The sequence below is a fragment of the Prionailurus viverrinus genome, chromosome D4 (assembly GCF_022837055.1).
Source record: "Prionailurus viverrinus isolate Anna chromosome D4, UM_Priviv_1.0, whole genome shotgun sequence".
Lineage (NCBI taxonomy): Eukaryota > Metazoa > Chordata > Mammalia > Carnivora > Felidae > Prionailurus > Prionailurus viverrinus.
The window spans coordinates 17,104,562-17,123,307 of NC_062573.1; the positions used below are offsets into that span (position 1 = coordinate 17,104,562).

General features: G+C 46.4%; 1 protein-coding gene across 9 annotated transcripts in view; it reads right to left on the reverse strand.

The window, feature by feature from the left end:
- Positions 1 to 18,746, reverse strand: part of PALM2AKAP2 (PALM2 and AKAP2 fusion) — a 567,675-nt gene that overhangs the window by 99,903 nt on the left and 449,026 nt on the right. The window contains exon 1 of one of the 9 annotated variants that reach the window (XM_047831468.1): positions 7,914 to 8,061. The exons of the other annotated variants lie outside the window; for them this stretch is intronic. The gene's annotated coding sequence lies outside the window, so the exon portion shown is untranslated. Of the gene's footprint in view, positions 1 to 7,913; positions 8,062 to 18,746 lie in introns of those variants that run through there. 9 annotated transcript variants of the gene reach the window in all.

Here is an 18,746-nt window from a genome sequence, read left to right on the forward strand (position 1 = left end):
AGAAAATTAAGATTTATTCCTTTGGGAAAATCACTTGCCCAGCCCCTTTCGTAAAGAGGGCTCAACAATGGGTTTCTTTCTCTGTTTGTAGGGTGTATCACAAAACTTATATCAGGCACCGCTCCAAAGTGTTTCTGCTGAGCAAATGATGTCATGATAATGTAAGCCAATCCGGTCAGGGAGAGGGACTGAAAGCAGTCAGTTAACCGCCTACAGGAAAGTGTGGTTTGGCCTTTCTAGAACCTTCTACACACACTTCACCCAGGTGTGGGGCTTGGGTAGGCCCCCAGAGATCTGCATTTGAGGCAGTTAACTGGGTGGAAGGAAAGGCAGGTCAGTGTCCCTTCCTCTCCCCTGCCCAGGGCTGGGCTTTCCCCGGATCTGCAGGGCTGGTTTCTGCTACAGGACAGTGGCTCAGTCCTGGCCTCACGGTTCACTATAGACACGCTGTGAAGATCATGGCCTACAGACAGGATGGCCACCTAGGGAACTCTTCTCTTCACAGTGCTCAGTGTGATGTCAGTGGTAGCTCCCCACCCCACACCCCTCTGACAAAAGACTATAAACCTGGAAGGCCTGGGAAATGTCTCTTCGAAACTTGACAAACCCCGGGGCATGCTAAGCACCAGGCAGAAACCTCCAGAGGGTTGGCCTCTTCTGACAACCCAGGAAAAACTGCTCCGACATCACAGTTTATCCTTGCCCTGCACAGTAATAACCCTCCTCAAGGCCTCCTCACTAACGCATGTGCGAAGCAATAACATACAACCTTTTGTAGTTCAAAGAGAGGTTAATGCTTCTGGACTGGCATTTTTTTAATCTTTATATATGGACTCGATTTCTCGTCCATCCTATAAAGGAGATCAGGGGTTTAGGGGCCCTACAGGGCAGAAAGCTCAAGCAGAAGCCACAGACCTTTTTGAAGCAGTTCTAGGATCGCCTCTGGGTTGGAGCAGTGACATCAGTCAAGACCTGAGGCAGGCAGGTCAGTGTATCTGCTTATTTAAGAATTTCACTGGGGGTGCACCTGGGTGGCTCAGTTGGTTAAGCATCTGACTTCGGCTCAGGTCATGACCTCGCGGTTCATGAGTTCGAACCCGGTGCTGGGCTCTGTGCTAACAGCTCAGAGCCTGGAGCCTGCTTCGGATTCTGTCTCTCTCTCTCTTTCTCTCTCTCTCTGCCCCTCCCCCACTCATGTTCTGTCTGTCTGTCTGTCTCTCAAAGATAAACATTAAAAAATATTAAAAAAAAAAAAAAAAAGAACTTCACTGGGGACCTGGGCCAGGGCACATTCCCCTCTCTCCTAAGTTACTACTCTTGTGGGGTGCTGGGGAGGTATCTGTATCCTCTGCAGGCTTGTGTCCCAATGCGATCAATTCTCAGGCTTTATTTGGCATCCCAGAAGAGTTGGTTTAAAAGGCAGCATCCAGAAAAAAATAAACAAAAGGCTGTATCCAGGCCCCTCTTAAGTGGGTGATCCTGTCTGTGCCAGAGCCCAGGAATCCCTACATAGACACTAGTATGACTAGACTGCACGTCCAGATATGCTGCCCAAGTGAACAGGGTAGATTCCCAGGAAATTGGGTCTTCAGTGTAGGACTAGATACACCAGCGGGTCAGTGGACATGAGTTGGATGGTCCCCCTTTTGTGGGACATTTTAAGAGGGGGATTTCCCTCCCGCAGACAATGACTAAAAAGAAAACTTCACGGAGGCATTGCAAACAGGGTCAGGAGCTACAATGTTCCGCTTTTTAAATCATATTGCTTGTGAATCCCCAGCTACTTTTTCTAACCGCCTCACTTCCTTAAAGGCACAGGCTCGTGCTAGTCCAGACCCCAGTCCTCGCTGGCACAGAGGATTGATTCAGTGGAGAGCTTTGGGCCGAGGCTGGAGGCTGGTGTGTATAAAAGAATGATTTGTAACACTTAAGAATTTATTCAAAGTAATGTGCTACTTAATAATTCATCCAGCCTGCAAAATCTACGGCAAATCTGTGAAATTAAATGGTAAAACATAAAAGGATTGGATTAACGAGGCTTCTCAGGCTCTTCTGAAAACCGTTTTCATTTTAATCCTGGCTGCACATCTTTACTTAATATATTAATCCCTGTTCCCATCTTAGTGACAGAGTAAACTCATTAGAGCCGGCAAAGAATCTTGCACGAGTTTCGGAAGGGAGGTCCCACTGACATCCATCACACTACGGGTCACTGAGTGAGCTTAAAGCCCAGGATTAGGGTCCTGAAAATTTGGGTCCGTTTGTCCGATGAGGAACAATTTCTGACTCGCTCAAAGCATAAAGAGGAAGCAAGTAAAGAAAAATGGAAGAAGCCGTGATAGTGCGAGTGCTGTGGGGGCAATGGGAGAAGAAGGATGTCAGCCAGACTCCCCCAAGTCAAAAGGGGGCTGGCCAGTGAAGGTGATGTTAGGTTTGCAGAATCTCTGTGCTCAACCCTTTTCCATCTGATCAGTGTGAAGGATGAACAATTGACCTGCCACAAATTGCTGGAATTTTAAAAATTAACTTTAAAAACCATTTATTTGCATCTACCATAAACATGAAAAGAGATTTTAGGGTACCTGGCTGACTCAGTCAGCAGAGCATGAGATTCTTGATCTCAGGGTTGTGAGTTCAAGCTCCATGTTGGGGGTAGAGATTACTTTTTTTTTTTTTTAATTTAATGTTTATATTTATTTTTATGTTTATAAACATAAAATATAACAAAAATATAAACATATAAAAAATGTTCATTTTTGAGAGAGAGAGAGACAGAGAATGAGCAAGGGAGGGTCAGAGAGGGAAGGAGACACAGAATCCGAAACAGGCTCCAGGCTCTGAGCTGTCGGCAGAGAACCCGACGCGGGGCTCGAACTCACGAACCCTGAGATCATGACCTGAGCTGAAGTCGGACGCTTAACCGACTGAGCCACCCAGGTGCCCAGGGTGTAGAGATTACTTAAATAAATAAATATATATTAAGAAAAAAGGATGAAAAGAGATTTTAACTTAAGAAATACAATACATGCAAGGTGCTTCCATATATCTCATTGAACACAAGTTTTCAGATAGGCAGGTTTTGGTATTCCCATTTTTGTAGGTGAGGGAACTGAGATTCCATTTAAGTGGCGTGCCCAAGATCTTACAGAGAACTTGGCCCAGGCGTTACTGTGTTTTGGCCCTGCCATGGTTCTGGATAACTTGGGCATCACACTATCTGCAGACCTCTGCTCACTCAGGCTGCTCCAGTCAAGCAGCAAAACCCACCAGAAAAGTCCTGCCCACCCCTAAGGAAGCAAAAGGTCAAAGGACAACAACATTCTTCACAGTGTCCTGCAGCTCCCCCCACTTCCCTGGCATTCACCCCACGACCCCCTCAACCAGGACACGTATCTCCAAGACTTAAAGGATGAAACAAAAACACCCAGCTCCTCAAACCCACTTGAGGGAAGTTCCTTCATCTCCCCTCCCATCCCTGGGGAAAATGAGAGCATTCCGCCTCCACAGGCCACCTTCTCCGGCTGCATGGCACATTTGGTCACCCTGAGACCCCAACCAAGAGGGGAGCAATGTCAGTTACAGATCCCTTGCTTCCACTTGACTGTACCCCCCAAGGCCTGGGAGAACTGGTGCGCCTGGATTTCAGAGACAGACACCAAAGGGGAAAGAGGTAGACGGGCCCAAGGATGCCCTCAGGCCCTTCCCCCATGCTGTCTGTCCTCTCTTGCACCTCCCCAATCTCAGAATTCACTTCAACAGGTAAAGAGAACCCTGGGCCGAACCCTGGAGAAAGTGCATCTTGCTGTACGGTAGGCGATGGAAAAGTCATGATTAATTCATTTCTCTGGCGCTCAACCTTCCAGAGAGTGGGGCAAAGAACAGAAATGATATTTGTACTGGGATCTGTTTTCTCAAAAGCCGGTCTCCAGAGGCCGTCCTGGAGTGGATTCCACAATTACACTTGTGTGCTCCTACACATCTTAATTTTTATCTGTGTTGACATCACGCAGAGACTACAAAGTCCTAAATTGTCAATGGACAGACAACAATATAGTCACCACAGTAAACTCACCAAGGCAAAGCCAAGCAAGGTAGCCCTTCATTTTACCCCTTAGATACACACTTGTATCACCAACAGTTGAAACGCATTTTTAAAACTCAGGTTTAAACTTATATTACTTAATGTAATTCATTTCTTAAGTATTCTAGTTAATCAAGTGCTAGTGACAATCACATACCCAAACTTTATAATTTTCTCTTTGAGCAAAATAGTGGATTTCATATTGAAATAGAGATGATTTTGACTCTCCTGTAATAATACATTCCTGACGAACATGTTTGAAGGGCAAAGGTCCAGAACTTGAATGGTGGTCTTTTTTTTTTTTTTCCAATTTTTAATTAATTTTTTTGAGGGAGAGCTCAAGCGGGGTAGGGGCAGAGAGAGAGGGGACAGAGGATCCGAAGTAGGCTCTGCACTGATGGCCGAGAGTCCCATGTGGGGCTCCAACTCACAGACGGTGAAATCATGACCTGAGCTGAAGTTGGAGCTCAACCGATGGGGTCACCCGGGCACGCCTCCTTTTTTTTTTTTTTTTTTTTTTTTAAGTAACAGTAGACTTATATGTTCTTAGAAGGGGATTACCTTACAAAGAGCATGAATCTCATCATGGATCATGGAGGCACTGCCACCCTCATGCCCAAGCCACTCAACGTGCTAATGGGTAAGGTGGGTGCCAGTGAGGAGACCCCCAAACTTAACCTTTTTTAGCTTCATAGAAAATCTATCCATGGGTGTAGAGTTTACACAGTATAAAGAAAATGATGATGTTTTCCAGCAAAACTTACTAAAATTGTTGAACTTAAAGTTGTTTCATTTTTCAGTAAAATTTACTAAAATTATTGATAAGTACATTAATTAATTTGTTCAAATTTCCAATAGGTAGTACAGAATCCCTGATCAATCATCTAAGCAAATGATGACTCAAGATCATTTCTCAAGATCAAAGAACAGCCATTTTAGAGGCTAAGTCAAGATTGATCATCAATTCTACCAGCTTTAAGAAATGTATAAAATTAAAGAATAGAACTAAACATCACCCTTTTGGTCCTTAGAAGTAAATTTCAACATGCCCCTGTTTCACCTGTTTCAATTATTAAAACTCCTCAACACAACTTCCATGCAAACTCAATTTCATTTTTATTTGAAACATTTCTCACTATCTTAATAAATAGAGACTTGTAGGGGCGCCTGGGTGGCTCAGTTGGTCAAGAGCCAACTTCGGCTCAGGTCATGATCTCGCGGTTCATGAGTTTGAGCCCGGTGCTGGGCTCTGTGCTGACAGCTCAGAGCCTGCAGCCTACTTTCTGATTCTGTCTCCTTCTTTCTCTGCCCCTCCTCTGCTGGTACTCTTTCTCTCTCAAAAATAAAATAAAATAAAAACCATTAAAAAAAAAAACAACCCAGAGACTTGTAATAGCATCCGTGATAGAAATCTGAGACATGGATGCTTTAGGAGTCCACCAAATCTATAAAGAGGGTATCTAGACAATAATTCTAATAATTAACTAGAAAATCTAGGGTGATCACATTTTTAAAAGTAATATTTAATAGTGCTATACTAAAATATTGATAAGTTTTAGTCGTAAAACAACCAATGGCTCATACTACCCCCCCCCTTACTTGATAAGAAGTTAAGACAACCTGCTTCATCTCATGAGCCTGAAATCCTGAGGTTCCTGAGAACGAGCCACTTATGGAAGTGAAATAATCTGACTACACTACCCTGAACTGTGCAGGCAGGAAGCCTTGCCAACCGTCATGCCAGAACTATGAGATAATGGGTATTTCAAAATGTCTGTCCCATCTCAGAACCCAGTCACCCGCTCCCACCGGCACCTCAGCATCCCCGAAAGAAACTGAAGTGAACTTTGGTGCCAGAGAAACATCTCAACACCTAACTTGCAGTCCACTAGGGAAGATGCTGGGAGACCCGAGGAGGGTTACTTTCATTTTTCTTGGCTCCTGACTAATGGTATTGGTGTAGCCCCAAATAATTGCAGGACCTACCTGACCCATGTTGTGCCCACTCAAAGGAGAAAGCGCCCTCTGAGCAAAGAGCCAGTGTCAAAACTGGGCAGGAGAAAGCTGGCAGTGGACAGCCGTTTAGAAGATGTGTTAGGGCAAGTTTTAATTCTTAAAGGGCTTTACGTTTAAACAGACAAAGTAAACGCCTTACTCTGAAATTTTATTGATCGGGGTTGGGGATGGTGCCAGGTGGGAGGAAAGAGACAATATTTAATGAAATTAGGACCATTTCCAGGAAGAAAAGTGTGATGCTTAAGCGAAACTCTCTTGAATTAGAACAAAATCAAGAAAAACCAACATCCTGGGATCACAGTGGTGCCTGGTGGCCTCCAGATGCCTGGCAACATGTGAAGACGGAAGGCTGCTTCCCCTGTGAACTTGTTAGCAGCTTCAGAGATGCACCATGTAGAGATGTATAGGTAAGTGTGTGTATGTGTGAGATCTCTTTTCAAAGAGAAATACATTTGCCGGGGGGGGGGGGGGGGGGGGGGGAGGCTTGCCTACATTAATGGCTCTGCACTTAAAACTGCTACAGAGAAGGGTAAAGATTTGTCAAAGTCTGACCACACAGCCTATCACAGCCAAATCAATACTGCCCCACGCAACTGGCTTGAACGGGTCTGGAGAGACAACCCACGGCCTCTCAAAATGAGTCATCGCCCTTCGCGACGCCCCCTTTTTGCGGATTAGGGAAAGGTCCCCAAGGCTGGCGAGCGTCTGCCATGAGGGCCGGGAGCTCAGTAACCCGCTGCCTCTTCTGCTCCCTGCCTGGCTCCCCACTGCGCGCAGCCGCCCCTTAGCCGGCAGTGCTCACGGCCACCCGCGCCGCCGCTCCCAGGCCCGCCCGCCTTCCTCCGCCGGGTCCCGGGCTCCCAGCTCGCACGGACTTCGATTCAGTCCCTCGTCCTCCAGTACGCTTCTCCAGAATTTCTCAGGGCCGCCAGGATCTCCTCGCTCCCATCCCTGAGCTCACGCTGCCTCCACCCAGATTACAGGCACAGTTTGCCCAGCGAGCACCACCGCGACCAGCACCTTCCACTCCCCAAACTGTCTCCACGAAGGGCCCAAAGAGAGGTACCCTCCGCTTTATCCAGGATAAAACACCGGGTCCTAACAGCTGGAGTCTCAGCCACAGGCCAAACTTCCAGGCTCAGCGCGTACTCCGGGCGTCCCTGCACAGAAAGGCTGCATGGTCTCCGGAGTGTGCAGCTCCCAGACCCAGTCCGCGAGGCTCCGGCTGGCCGGGGACCCGGCCCTCCCCGGCCCGCGCTCCCCCAACGCCCCAGCGCTGCCATCTAAGGACCCGCGTCTTACTCGGGAGCTGGAACCAGTGGTTCCATCCTCTGCTGCTCCGGATCTGGAGGGGTGGCCACGGCCCTTAGATATTCCCCGCTTTTCCTGTACAGCCCGCCTGTGTGTGTGTGTGTGTGTGTGTGTGTGTGTGTGTGTGTGTGTGTGTTGGAGGGCAGAAGAAAGGGTCCTAAGTTTATTTTTCTAAAGCATATATAACTAAGTATTGAATAAAGCAGCCAAAGGCTCGGCCCTCCCCCAAACCTAGGAATTCAAAGCCACATGGCCACAGCCCTTTCCAGCCAGGCCACCTCCGCGCACACGCTCCGCTAGGCAAGGCCATAAAAGCCCTTTAAAGTCCGCGATCCTTCGGAGGACACCCCAGATCTGCAGCCCCTCCCGGGCCACCCTTTCCCCACGCCTGGAGCCCCAACACTCGGAGGGCGCCCCGGGGACGACGCCTGAGGCCGCAACACTAGGAGGGCGTCCCGGGGACGCGGAGTCGGAGGCCGCCGCGCCCCCAGCCTGGGCCACCCACCTCTGGTCGCGGGATCCTGGGGGGCGCAGTCCTCGAGCTCTGCTCCGGCGCGGGGCGTCTGAGAAGCTCCGGGGAAGACGTGCGGCAGCCCCGGGGCCGGGGCGAGCGCGTCTGCCGGGCGCAGCGGCCGCTGGGCGCGCCGGAGGGCCAGGAGCGCCGCCCGTGGGCTGCCGGAGCCCGCCCCTTCCCCGCCCCTCTCGGCGCCCGGCGACCGCGGGCCGCCCCTCCGCTTCCATGTGCCCTCCCCATCCACCCACGCGTCTCTGGCTTTGGTGGAATCCAAAGCACAAACCGAGAAACCACGAAATGAATGAATGGGTACATTGGAGGGGCGGAGGGATGGAGAGATGGATGGATAGAGGCAAGTGAAGCCCAGTATTTCCTAACTGGGGAGATGGCTCTGTGTCTGGGGATGTGGACCTGTTGTCAGTGCACGGGTGGGCGTGTCGGCGTGTGCACAGGCGGGTGTGTGTTGGGGTACATGTACGTGTATGTAAGTAGGTGGAAGCGTGTGGGTGTATGTGCGCGCTCTCAACGCCAGGGGCTGCTGAGCTCCTGCCCGAGGTGGGAGCAATCCTTCATTTCGACACCGCGCGACTGTCCCCGGGTAAGTACAACGGCCGGCAGCGGTTAGGAAGTGCGTCTTTGTGTTTTGGGGCTCTCCCCGTTGTGGCCTAGAGGCCAAGGTGTGGACGAGGATGCTTCCGGCTCACCGGCTCTCCAGAGCCGTCGCGCTGCCCTCCTCGTTGTGGCAGCCGGTGGCCTGGTGTCAAAGCGCGTGTGTTAACAAAGCCATCGGTGGGGAAGGAGGCAGCTGATACACAAGGTGGGGCCGCATTAGGATAGTAGCCAACCATCCCTCACTCTGGAGCGGTCTGAAATTTCAGTCTGTGGTCCCCTCCCCCAGCATGAATATTTAAATAATGTTAATGACCCTTTAGGGACTGTCTGGAAATCCTGAGAGGACACACGCTGAAACACCCTACACAGAAAACAGCATTTTTAAAAAGCAAGCAGTTATCTTACTCTGCACGCTCTCTGCAGAGGAAAATAATATAAAGCCAGGTTTCTTGAATTCAGCCTTCCACTAGGAATGATAGGGGTTTTTCATTTTCCTATTTATTCTCTCTCCAGCTTTGTAAGCCAGAGCGCCTTACTCTCTTTGGAGTTTCCATTTCTAGGTGGGCCTGCTTCTTTCTGAACCCCTGGCCAAGGTCCTGGGGTCCTCTTCTGAGACTCAGTGCTGCCTGCCAAACACAGCAGGAAAGACAGCTGCCGGGGTCTGGTTCTTCTTTCCTAATCCACAAAGGTCCTTGATCTCCAGTACAAAGAAATGATATCATTGGGAACTGCCCAGAAAGCCTGTCCACACTATTGACACATTAACAACAGCACCCTCTGCAGAAAAGACTCCTTTCCTGTCTTGAGCTGTATTCACACCTTTCTGGGAGGAAGGGGATAAAGTCTACAATGGAGAGTCAGCTGATCTCTTCAGGGTTCCTGAATGTCAATAGGCTTCTTTTTCTTGCCTTTTAGGAATGGTTTCACCAGCGTCCTTGTAGGTCTCTACTCTTGAATTTCAATAGAATTTACTGACCGGTGGTCCGAGATTATAGAGCATTATCCTCAATCAATTCCTGTTCCTTCCCTTTATTCCTTCTTTCTTTCCTCCTTCCATCCTTTCTTCTTTCCTCCTTCTGTCACTCCCTTCCCCCGCCCTTCCTACCTTTTTTCTTTCCCTCTTTCCTTCCTTGTAGCTCCTCCTGTCACTGACGTAAGGAGTTAAATATCTGAGTGCCCTACATCATGGTCTATTTTTAACATTTTACTAACATGTGAAAAACTCACATTGAAATGAGCATGTTTGGGTACAGTTATTTATTTATGTGGACCACAGACTCTCCAAGGAGAGATTCTAAAATTACAGCAGAGGTGAGGTTTTAGAAACAGTATTATGGCAGGTGCGTCATGACTTTCTTCCTATGTTTCTAAATTAAAATAAATGTATAGTTTATAAATCAAATTTGTTTCATCACTAGAGAGTTCAGCAATTCACACCAGCTTAATTATATCCTCCCTAAAGCAATGCCAATTTTAATATTCATTTTAATTTAATATTACTTTTCATATTGGTTAATTAATATTAATTTTTTAATATTAATTTTAAAGCTCTGGTATATCCTACAGAAAACTATTGGGAATATTAATTTAGGAAAAATGCATATTCAACAGATATTAACTTACAAGAACATTTCCTTTTCTTCCATCTTATGTTAAAGAAGTAACCATGATTGTATTAAACATTTTTAATATAAAATGCTTGGTGCATATCAGGTGCTCAGAAATATTCGTTTAATTTGTTCAATGAAATCAATGCGAGGGTATGACCATCTACGTATAAAAGTAAAAACTGTTTTTAATTAGCATTTTCTCATTTATTTCCCCCTCAGTCAGTGGTTCTCAGTTGAGGGTGATTTGACTCCCCAGGGGACATGTTGGCAATGTCTGGAGGCATTCCTGATTGTTATAATGGGGGGAGGGTGCTACTGACATCTAAGGGATAAGGTCCCAGATGTTGCTAACCAGCACCCCAGCAACAAAGGATTACCATGTTCCAAATGTCAATGGTGCTGAGGTTGAGACATCTGGCCTTGGACTCAAAGCCAGTACCAAGGACCACAGACATCAGAACCACCTCTGCGCTCACTAAAAATGCAGATTTCTCAGCCCCACCTTTACCTACAAAGTCAGAATCCCTGGGCTAGGAAAAGTGTTCTAACAGCTTCCACGTGATCTTAAGAACATGAGAATATGAGAAATGCTGGAGATGGGGAAAGCTGGCTTTATCACCCAGCACATTCTTATGGGTACATCACATCATTTGTCTCTTAACATGATAATGGTTATTGGAGCTGAGAATATTTTATGAAAGAAGCACATTTAGTCTCCTAGATGCACTACAGAAGCCCATTTGAAGCAAAGAAAGGGCTACTAATTTTGTGGGGGGAAAAAAACATAGTTGAGATGTGTGAATGTTTAATACTCCCAAAGGCCCTACAGAATCTAGGACACAAAACCTATGGAAATTTTGCTTAGCCGGGAAAGAACTCAGGACTTCTTTCACTATGGCCTAATGTACATATCTGCCCATTTTGCATCTGCTATGTTGCTGGAGTGACATAAAATGTGCCCTGAGGGACAGTGACCTCCAAGGGACCCAAGAAATACAATGTACCTGCTGAAGAAACACCAAAAGTAAAGGCTTTTTGGGAAAGAGGTCAGCCTAGATACAGATTGACAAAGCTCTTCTCTTTCTTTTCCCAAACTAAGCACAATGAACCAAGTCCTGCAAATACTGGTCTTTCAGTAGCCACATGTCCCTAAACTTAGGGAAAAGTAGAAACTGAAAAAAAGACTCAGTGAGTCCCTCAGAGAGATCATTTGCAAACCAAAAGGGGGGGGGGGTCAAGGGAGGCCCATCATAAAAGAGAACTTGCCACTTCCTCCTTCTAGCAAGGAGCAACATCAAAAAACATCAGCTGGGTGTAATCTTCATATGTTAAATGTGTCCCACTGAAAATAAAGATTTACTAGGAAGAAGGAAGAGGAAGAGGAGTAAGGGGTGAGGAGGAGGAAGAGGAGGAGGGGATTAAGGAAAAAGACCAACACCAAAAAGGCTGGCCTCCATGAAACCAATAGCCTTAGATCTGTGGGGCTTTCCCCACAAGCAACAGGTGAGGTCACTGGAAAGTTAGGAACAATCCCAATCCCAAGGGCATCATGGGACCAGATGCACCACTGAAAATGTATGAGAAGAAACAAACTGGGGAAAATATTTGCAACATACATAACGATGAATTACTATCTTTACTATGTGAAGAGTTCTTACAAATCAATAAGAAAATTGAAGAAAATCGCCAAATACCTAACAGGAAAAAGAAAACAGTCGTTTATAGATAAATAATGCTCAAACTTCATAATTAAAGAAATGTAAGTGAAAATATTGGGACAATATATTTTGCCTATGATATTGGTAAATACATAAAATACAAATTTTATTTCTTGTTGGTGAGGGAATGATGAAAATTAAGTGATTGCACTCTGGATGGGAATATACATTGATATTAATACATTGCTAAATTCAGAAGACAATTTGGTGATATCTCTTGAGATAAAAAATATTTATACACTGTTCAAGTGCAATTCACTTTGGGAATCTATGGAGATTGGGGGTGGGGTGGGGAGAAGTCAGAGAATGAGAAATTCCTGATCACCGAAAAGGCCAAAAGCAAAAGAGTATTTATTTAATATACACTTTTAAAGTTGTTTGCTGTGCTCTGTTGTGATGTAAGTACTTCTGGTAACCTCTTAAGACAGCATTTGTTTGGAGAACCAAAGACAAAGGGCTTGTATGAGGCTTGGTACAGGGTGGATATCAGGCAAGATAATGTGAGATGAAGAAGTCAAACTAAATAAGAAATCAGAACAACAAGTGAGTAGAACTCACCCCACCCCACTTGAGTTAACCCCTTGAGTTAAAAGCCCATAAAAATAGTGGGGTGGGCACTGGACATCTTCTACTCTGTCAGTAGGGGTTCAAATAATTTTACTTTAGATATAAAAGGAAAAATTTATCCCTGCTGGCTGCAGGACTTGGGACAGCCAACTAAGTCCTAGGAGCCGTATGGATCATTTGCTTGCTTTCTACATCAAATAGTGGTTTTACCTTATTCATGTGGATGTTTTGTACGTCTATGGATTTGCCACTTAACACGGTTCTCCACTGATCCCTGATTCTTACTGAAAGGCAAAACGGGCATCTCCAGATAACGTGGCGTTTTCATAAAAGGGATGACCCATCATGGAGTGTTTCAACTGTCAACGTTTGGAGTGTACCACACATAAGACTGACACAGGTCAGTCAATGGACTGTTTGTTTGGACTTGCAGTTATGTTTTATCAAATTAAAAACACCCTTCTCAAAGCCAACTCTTCTCTAAGGTCAGACCTGGTTGCTAAGTGGCAGTCAGATCAAAAGCCTGCAAATCAGTGTTTGTCAAGCTAGCTCCCGTCAAGAGTAGCCAGAAAAAAAGAAAACAACAGATTTTCCCCCCTAGATCTGAGCCCCAGGAATCTGTATCTGTTTAAGCTTTCCACATGATTCTGTTGCCCAGCCTGGTTTAGGGAGCACTTGGGGTGGACACAGTCCTGAGGCAGAAGGGGAGATCATGGACACAGAAATAGGGACAGTGTCATATGAGAATATTTGGCTCTAGGACTGTGTTTCCTCCCATTCTTGGCCTCATTTGTGATGCCTGCCTTTCCTTCCTTTCCTCTCCAGGGTCTGTGGCTTCCTGTGCCCCAGTACGTTCCTTTCCTGCCTGTTCCACATTTATTTCCTTTTCCTGCATCCTCACACTTGGCCTCTCCTTTGCCAAACCTTCTAACACAAGGAAAGGGTGACCTCATGACATTCACCCCTGCCGTTTGAGACTCTTTTTTCAAAAGACCTTTAAAAACACTCCAAATGAAACATTCCAAAACCCAAACAACTTTTGTCCATCTAATTGTCTTTATTTTGTCCCACGTTGTAGCTGGCCTGTGTCTTCTCTACCTTGGCAAAGTGACATCGCATCATCCAGACTGCCCATTGTAATAAAGCTTTAAATGGTAGCATAATAAACAGAGTCATACAGTATTCCAAACTAAAATCTTCAATGAAAAGCAGCAACATGGGGAAGCCCTGTGTTGGGAAGGGTGGAGGAAAAATGCTATTTGCAGAGGGGAAGGGCAGGGTGGGGAAGGAAGAGGGCACAGAGGACAGAGTACCCCAGTGAGGGAAGAAGAAGTCACCCACGGCTACATGAGATGATTGTAGCCCACATCCTTAGCTCCAGAGGCCTCAGAGCTCATGCGCTAACGACAAGAACATACTCACGTATTACTTGGTAATTAGGAGCGACAAAGCCCTATGATGCACAAGTTCTTTGTTTCTTGGCTAAGGATTTTAGCTCATTTAACGACTGAAGCATTTTAAAGATCTGCTGGGAGAGCCCGGGAGGCTCAGTGGGTTGAGTGTCTGACTCTTGATTTCGGCTCAGGTCATGATCGCACAGTTTGTGGGATCGAGCCCCACGTCAGGCTCTGCCCTGACAGTGCGGAGCCTGCTTGGGATTCTCTCTCTCTCCCTCTCTCACTGCCCCTTGCCCCCCCCCCAATAAATATATAAATATGAAAAAAATAAATATATGAAAAATCTACTAGAGGCACCTGGCTGGCTCAGTTGGCAGAGCATCCATGGTCTTGAGGTGGTGAGTTTGAGCCCCACGTTAGGTGCAGAGATTACTTAAAAAAAAAGTACTAAAAATTCCAGAGTTCATTCCCTAATTGAGACAAAGCCTAAAATGAGGTACTTTTTAAAACATGACATTGAAAACATAAAATATGGCCAATATACTTGGACTGTACAAAGCATGTTCACGGGGTGCTGGGAAACAGTGTCTGCCATGGCCAGGATAGTCCTTGCTGAGTAAACTCAGTGGATTTGCTTCTCATGAACGATCTGGGTTTTAAATGCAAAACTACCTTTCTTTCTGGTGGTGTTTAATCCCTTTTTGATTTTAGGTGAAGATGGAGAATTGTTTTTTTAGTTCTTAAAAAATGGGACTGTAATATTTTCCCAGTAATTCCCAAGTTTCCCTCAGAACTTGGGAGTACAGGCTGTTTGTTCATTTATGGAAAGAACCATAAAGACTTTCAGTAATATCAGGGGTGGAGAAAGACTAAATCTTGACATCGTCAATAACTCGGATGGTCGCAGAGGTACTTTTCACAGTAGTTTCTGACTTACTCATCAAATGTTTTGATATGGAGACCTACCCAGGGAGAAAGCAGGCTTTTTCCTTCTACAACACTGTGTTCACATTACTTTACTTATCCTAGTGTTAAGTAGGATGATGAGCTATATTGTGAAGGCATTTTAAGTTTACATGCATGGGGGCGCCTGGGTGGCGCAGTCGGTTAAGCGTCCGACTTCAGCCAGGTCACGATCTCGCGGTCCGTGAGTTCGAGCCCCGCGTCAGGCTCTGGGCTGATGGCTCAGAGCCTGGAGCCTGTTTCCGATTCTGTGTCTCCCTCTCTCTCTGCCCCTCCCCCGTTCATGCTCTGTCTCTCTCTGTCCCAAAAATAAATAAATGTTGAAAAAAAAATTTTTAAGTTTACATGCATGGGGTAAATTAATTACTTCCCTAAATAGCCACCAAGATTATAAAGTGTTACGATCATTTAAATATGGAGAATGCTAATCGCTGCTTCTACAGTATGTTTACAGCCTCTGTTGGGATGGGACCATGGCCAATAGAAAATCACCCGAGAAGGCACCATAGCTTATGATAAAGTCCACTAAAGCACACAGAGCCACATGATCCGTACAGACTCTGTACCTCCTCAGGTCAACGCTTTCTCCAAGGCATCCTCTTCTTCTCCTCTCCTCCTTACTTTCCGTCCTTCCTCCTTTTTTCCCTCCCTGGTTCCTTTTCTTTTTAGACCAGTGCCTGGTTAATTTTAGGAGCAGGCACTGCAAACTCAAATACCTTAAGAAGTCTGACAGATAACAGAAATGGGTAAAGCTGCCAGGTATCTGAAACAGTTTGTGTCTCCCATGAAGGGCTCAGGCACTGGGGAGCCTAGGTGCCGGACTGCTAAGTAATTTATAGACTGGTCGAGATAAGATAGGCAGGCACAGAGACGAGGACAGCGTGTTTAGACAGACAGCTGCTGCTGCTGCTGCTCCCGTTTTTTATTTTAAGCATTTTTTTTTTTTGCACTCAATTGGGATGGGGGAGGGCATATCGAGATGCCAGAGACAAGAGAATAAGACCTAGGAAGAAAAAAAACTACTCGTCACCCAAGCCACGTTCCTCATTTTATGGTATAACCAAGTGTCCATGAAATATAGAGTCTCTGGAGCAAGAGGCCTGGGATCGAATCCTGATCTGTCCCTTATTAGCTGTGTGAACTTGGGAAAGCCGTCTCTCTGAATCCTCACCTGTAAAAAAGGCAGATCAGAATTTCTACCATATATGGTTGCTGTGAGTGTAATGAGATCATCTACGTAAAGCTGTAAGCTCAGAGCCGGAGGCAAGGTCAGAACTCAGGGTCAGTTGTCAGTAGCGAAGCAAATGAATCCTAGATGGATCCTGCAGCATTTGAGTAGAACCGCCCAGCAAGACTGGGTTAAAGTCAGGACTCAGATGCGGGCCTGCTCACTCCCAGCCCGGTGAGAAGTTCTTTGCTGTAAGCTTGCTTCCTTTGGCATTTTTATTACTTTGAAAGAGAACACCAAACAACAAGAATTACACGGGACGGTGAGGGGAAGCCCGGGTATTAAGGCCAGGCTCAGATCTGTGGCCCATCTCTGGGGGTCTGGCAGTAAGGCCAGACAAGATGCAGAAGCAGGGGTAGCGTCGTATTGGCAGCCCGGGCACCCAGGGCGGGCTGTGCTGTCAGTGGGGTTTTGCTTTGGGTTCTCTTAAAGCCTCCAGCCCATTCTCAATATTCTGTGATAGTTGACAGGCAGAGGATGCTGCCATGGACCTGAACCCGACGGAGGGGGCTGGGGATGAGGGCTCCCCACTGACACTCAGGTGTGCTGTGCTTCGTGCCCACTCTCGGAAAGGGATGCCTTCCGGGCAGTGTATCCAGAGGGCCCGGTTCCCACAGGAGTAGGCATCATCTTATCCCGGGGCAGGGACCCTGCCATGCTGAAATGCGCAGAGTCAGTGTCCCCACCGTCTGCCCCCCGCCCCCCTCTTCTTCCGGCCTTGGCATCACCTACCGCTCTTGTTTTGTGTGCCTTGGGATCACTCAATCTGCCCTGGATCCACCAGCTCTGGAAGCCATTCTCCCTCACACTCCTCTCTTCACCTACAAAGTCCTTCTCACCAGTCCTGGCCTGTCCAACTCCTCCCCTTCCAAGGCCTCTTCCTCAGCCTGCCCCAAAGGCTGCTCTTCCCCAACCACAATCTTCTTCCCCCCATTCCCATTATCTTGACATTCCCCTGGGTAGAGACATTCTACTGAGTGCACCCTAGAATCCTGCCTGAGGCCCAGCATCTTCCCGTGCATATCCATCCAACCCACATATTCCAGCCAAACTCCATACATGCCTCCCCACCACTCATCTTCCCTGCATTTCCTGACTTAGGGTCTTGTGGTCCCCATGGTCACCTCTGCCTTCTTCTTCATTGAGGTCCAGCCGCTGTGGTTTCTCTTACTGTCCCCACTGTTTCTGCATAGTCCAGTCCTTCCTCCTTTCTGACCTGGACCATCACCGGCCTCTTGACAGGCATCTCTGCCTTTGGCCTCTCCCCCATCTTGTCCATCTTTCACAGGGCACCCGAGTTCACCTCCTAAACCAATCTCCAATGGTTCCTCCTGCCAAAATTAAAACTCCTTCTCATTCAATCATCTATCCATTTCACAGATATTTACTAAGATCCTGTCATGTACGACATACCCTGACATGTGTTGGGGAGGTGGCAGTGAACAGTCATATGCTTGCTCTCTCTCTGGAGGGGGAGATGAGTGTTCTTGCTGTTTCTTCCAGACTACTGTCCTCCTTTCTCAGTAAGTCACCCTCCCTCACCACTTGAAGATTTCAGCAGCTGTCACTCTGCCCACCAACACTCTGATAATAAATCATTATAATAAAATGCTCTTTTCAACTAGTCCCCATTTGAGTAGGTTTCTAGGAAATGTCTTCACAAGTTTATTTATTTTGAGAGGTGGGGGAGGGGCAGAAAGAGAGAGAGAGACTGAGAGAGAAAGAGAGAGAGACAGAGAATCCCAAGCAGGCTCCACACTGTCAGCACAAAGCCCAACGTGGGACTCAAACCCACGAACCATGAATGAGATCATGACCTGAGCCAAAATCAAGAGGTGGATGCTTAACCAACTGAGCCACCCAGGCACCCCTGGAAATGTCTTTTTAAAAGCAAAGCACCAACTCACAAAAATAGCCTTTTGAAACACATTGAATAAAATAGTTCTTAAGCTTTTAGGTTAAAAAAATATATGCACTTTTAAAACACCAAATAAACTGGACTTTCCTGTAAGGCAAATGCCAAGGAGAATTTGGTACTTTGTATGAAAGGACCTCACGACCCTTACATTTCTAAAATTTACCATGGGTGAATTTGGTTGGCCTTTCCTTTTCCTCTCCTATTTTCTGTGCCATTCTTCTCTCTTGAACTCGTTAATGACAAACCCAGCTCTTCTCAGACATGTCACCGGCACAAAAAACGTGTGGCTTGAAAGTTACGGAGTCCCTCCACAAGGAAAACATACTGTATGGTCTTTGCTCTGGATCTGAACTCCAAGTGAAAGGGTGCTTGTGACATTAACAGGTTCAACATTTCCCCAAGAAAAGAAGAGCACTTGTGGACCACAGACAGGAGGTAGGTTCTAGGCGGGACCTTCCACAGGTTACCTTACCCGCCCGTGCCTCAGTTTCCCAATCTTTAAAATAGGGACGATTACATAGGATCTATATCATGAGCCTGTGGTGAGCACTGGATGAGGTAATGCTAACAAAGTCCATAGAACCTACCTTTTCGATTCTCAGTAAATGTTAGCTACTGGTTGTAATTTTTCTGTGCCAGTCTGTTGCTCTGTAATTTCCCTATGTTCAGTCCCAAAAGCCAGAGTGGTCTTAGATCAGATCAGTTCTTGACTCATTCCTTCTCCTAGGGGATCATAACTATTTTCCTGTTGTTAAATTTTAATTAAGACATTTTCCCAATTTTAAAAGAAATTCGTCCTCATTGTATAGAA